Here is a 4,838-nt window from a genome sequence, read left to right as displayed (position 1 = left end):
TGTACTACAGTGTGTAGTGATGAACCTGGAACACTGTCTTGTGTACTACAGTGTGTAGTGATGAACCTGGAACATTGTCATGTGTACTACAGTGTGTAGTGATGAACCTGGAACACTGTCTTGTGTACTACAGTGTGTAGTGATGAACCTGGAACACTGTCTTGTGTACTACAGTGTGTAGTGATGAACCTGGAACACTGTCTTGTGTACTACAGTGTGTAGTGATGAACCTGGAACACTGTCTTGTGTACTACAGTGTGTAGTGATGAACCTGGAACATTGTCTTGTGTACTACAGCGTATAGTGATGAACCTGGAACATTGTCATGTGTACTACAGTGTGTAGCGATGAACCTGGAACACTGTCTTGTGTACTACAGTGTGTAGTGATGAACCTGGAACACTGTCTTGTGTACTACAGTGTGTAGTGATGAACCTGGAACACTGTCTTGTGTACTACAGTGTGTAGTGATGAACCTGGAACACTGTCTTGTGTACTACAGTGTGTAGTGATGAACCTGGAACACTGTCTTGTGTACTACAGTGTGTAGTGATGAACCTGGAACACTGTCTTGTGTACTACAGTGTGTAGTGATGAACCTGGAACACTGTCTTGTGTACTACAGTGTGTAGTGATGAACCTGGAACACTGTCTTGTGTACTACAGTGTGTAGTGATGAACCTGGAACACTGTCTTGTGTAGTACAGTGTGTAGTGATGAACCTGGAACACTGTCTTGTGTACTACAGTGTGTAGTGATGAACCTGGAACACTGTCTTGTGTACTACAGTGTGTAGTGATGAACCTGGAACACTGTCTTGTGTACTACAGTGTGTAGTGATGAACCTGGAACACTGTCTTGTGTACTACAGTGTGTAGTGATGAACCTGGAACACTGTCTTGTGTACTACAGTGTGTAGTGATGAACCTGGAACACTGTCTTGTGTACTACAGTGTGTAGTGATGAACCTGGAACACTGTCTTGTGTACTACAGTGTGTAGTGATGAACCTGGAACACTGTCTTGTGTACTACAGTGTGTAGTGATGAACCTGGAACACTGTCTTGTGTACTACAGTGTGTAGTGATGAACCTGGAACACTGTCTTGTGTACTACAGTGTGTAGTGATGAACCTGGAACACTGTCTTGTGTACTACAGTGTGTAGTGATGAACCTGGAACACTGTCTTGTGTACTACAGTGTGTAGTGATGAACCTGGAACACTGTCTTGTGTACTACAGTGTGTAGTGATGAACCTGGAACACTGTCTTGTGTACTACAGTGTGTAGTGATGAACCTGGAACACTGTCTTGTGTACTACAGTGTGTAGTGATGAACCTGGAACACTGTCTTGTGTACTACAATGTGTAGTGATGAACCTGGAACACTGTCTTGTGTACTACAGTGTGTAGTGATGAACCTGGAACACTGTCTTGTGTACTACAGTGTGTAGTGATGAACCTGGAACACTGTCTTGTGTACTACAGTGTATAGTGATGAACCTGGAACACTATCTTGTGTACTACAGTGTGTAGTGATGAACCTGGAACACTGTCTTGTGTACTACAGTGTGTAGTGATGAACCTGGAACACTGTCTTGTGTACTACAGTGTGTAGTGATGAACCTGGAACACTGTCTTGTGTACTACAGTGTGTAGTGATGAACCTGGAACACTGTCTTGTGTACTACAGTGTGTAGTGATGAACCTGGAACACTGTCTTGTGTACTACAGTGTGTAGTGATGAACCTGGAACACTGTCTTGTGTACTACAGTGTGTAGTGATGAACCTGGAACACTGTCTTGTGTACTACAGTGTGTAGTGATGAACCTGGAACACTGTCTTGTGTACTACAGTGTGTAGTGATGAACCTGGAACACTGTCTTGTGTACTACAGTGTGTAGTGATGAACCTGGAACACTATCTTGTGTACTACAGTGTGTAGTGATGAACCTGGAACACTGTCTTGTGTACTACAGTGTGTAGTGATGAACCTGGAACACTGTCTTGTGTACTACAGTGTGTAGTGATGAACCTGGAACACTGTCTTGTGTACTACAGTGTGTAGTGATGAACCTGGAACACTGTCTTGTGTACTACAGTGTGTAGTGATGAACCTGGAACATTGTCTTGTGTACTACAGCGTATAGTGATGAACCTGGAACATTGTCATGTGTACTACAGTGTGTAGCGATGAATCTGGAACACTGTCTTGTGTACTACAGTGTGTAGTGATGAACCTGGAACACTGTCTTGTGTACTACAGTGTGTAGTGATGAACCTTGAACACTGTCTTGTGTACTACAGTGTGTAGTGATGAACCTGGAACACTGTCTTGTGTACTACAGTGTGTAGTGATGAACCTGGAACACTGTCTTGTGTACTACAGTGTGTAGTGATGAACCTGGAACATTGTCATGTGTACTACAGTGTGTAGCGATGAACCTGGAACACTGTCTTGTGTACTACAGTGTGTAGCGATGAACCTGGAACACTGTCTTGTGTACTACAGTGTGTAGTGATGAACCTGGAACATTGTCATGTGTACTACAGTGTGTAGTGATGAACCTGGAACACTGTCTTGTGTACTACAGTGTGTAGTGATGAACCTGGAACACTGTCTTGTGTACTACAGCGTATAGTGATGAACCTGGAACATTGTCATGTGTACTACAGTGTGTAGCGATGAACCTGGAACACTGTCTTGTGTACTACAGTGTGTAGTGATGAACCTGGAACATTGTCATGTGTACTACAGTGTGTAGCGATGAACCTGGAACACTGTCTTGTGTACTACAGTGTGTAGTGATGAACCTGGAACACTGTCTTGTGTACTACAGTGTGTAGTGATGAACCTGGAACACTGTCTTGTGTACTACAGCGTATAGTGATGAACCTGGAACATTGTCATGTGTACTACAGTGTGTAGCGATGAACCTGGAACACTGTCTTGTGTACTACAGTGTGTAGTGATGAACCTGGAACACTGTCTTGTGTACTACAGTGTGTAGTGATGAACCTGGAACATTGTCATGTGTACTACAGTGTGTAGTGATGAACCTGGAACATTGTCATGTGTACTACAGTGTGTAGTGATGAACCTGGAACATTGTCATGTGTACTACAGTGTGTAGTGATGAACCTGGAACACTGTCTTGTGTACTACAGTGTGTAGTGATGAACCTTGAACACTGTCTTGTGTACTACAGCGTGTAGTGATGAACCTGGACCACTGTCTTGTGTACTATAGTGTGTAGTGTTTGAACTAATATTACTTATGGTAAGGCGCCGGCATATATTATTAAGGTAAGACTTGATAAAGGAAGACGCATGACCTGTGATCTAGTTTAAGGTGAAGGATGATTGTGATCAACTTTACTAAATGCTTTCATAAGGCTGGAATTTTTATTATTTGCCATTTGTATATTTTTAATAGCCCTAAAACATACTGACATGGAATATAGCACACATGTGAAGAGCAACTTGGGGAATCCAGCAACGAGAGACTCCTAGGTGACAGCACAATACTATAAATACCGCTTCAAGCGTACTTCAGTAGCAGAATTACATTGACATTCGCTAACCTAGCAACTCAAGAATGTCAATGAGGCACATAAAATGAGAATTCACGATCCTTCACACGATGTATATCAGAGCAGTGTTAGAATCCACGGCACTCGCGTGGAGCCTTCACCTCGTTAAATGCATAAAGAGGATAGACAAGGTCAAAAGATTCCTTACAGAGACTGATACAATGCAACACAACCATAGTTACCGAGGCACAGTGTGAGAATTGACCCTCACAGCACTATGAGGAATTGGGTAGATAAGGTCATAACATACTAGATACTCCAAGGATTTGGTAAAGAATACGGAATAGATGAAGATCAGATCAACACCATCACTAGGAAGAGCCAGTAGGCTCAGCTGTTCACTGGGAAAATAGGGTGAGCTGAGAGAAGTCCAAAGAACTGTTTTTTAGAGAGTTAAAATATGTAAAGAACTACGAGAAAACGCAGTTAATAAGTGATTAATACCATTGAAAATGATAACACTTGTATGATAGATTAAATACTGAAGACGGAACGCTATGAACAGAGCTCTGTAGCTAAATGTATTGACGCACACACACACGCACACACATACACACACACACACACACACACACACACACACACACACACACACACACACACACACCATTGCAGCTTTCCTGCAATGGAGGAAATCAAATTGAATGAGGGGATACACAGGGATATGCAGTGGGAGCATGAAAGGGTGAGGTCAGTCTTTGTGTATGGGCTCCAGGAAGTTGAAGGGGAAACATATGAAGCAAGAAAACATGGGGAAAAAAAGCAATTGAAAGCATCATGAAAGCAATAGGAGAAGACGACATGACCCAGCTGGAAAATTTTCGGAGAATAGGGGGGTTTGTAAAAAAAAGAACCCGGCCAGTGAAAGTGACCTTCAAGGCAGAATCGACTCGGAACAGGATCCTGCAGGAGAAAGCACGATTAAGGGACATGCCAGCATACAGGAAGGTGTATCTCGACCGCGACAGAACACAAGCAGAAAGGCAGAAACTGAGAGAGATGGTACAAAGGCGAAAGGAGGAAAGAGAGGGGATGGAGAAGACAGACAGGAGATCCCAGACACAGGAAGATCAAATACAGCCTCCCTCACAACTTCCTATAGAAGCCTCTCAACCAGGTCAACACTAGTGCAACCAAACACTCTAAACCAAAACACCCATGCCACATCCAATGCCCCCACCCACTGCATTACAAACTCCACCCCCACAGCAACCACCCATAGTTCCTTATCAGGTCTCCCACTTCC

The sequence above is a fragment of the Cherax quadricarinatus genome, chromosome 17 (genome assembly GCF_038502225.1).
Source record: "Cherax quadricarinatus isolate ZL_2023a chromosome 17, ASM3850222v1, whole genome shotgun sequence".
Taxonomy (NCBI): domain Eukaryota; kingdom Metazoa; phylum Arthropoda; class Malacostraca; order Decapoda; family Parastacidae; genus Cherax; species Cherax quadricarinatus.
This window is presented reverse-complemented; position numbering follows the sequence as displayed.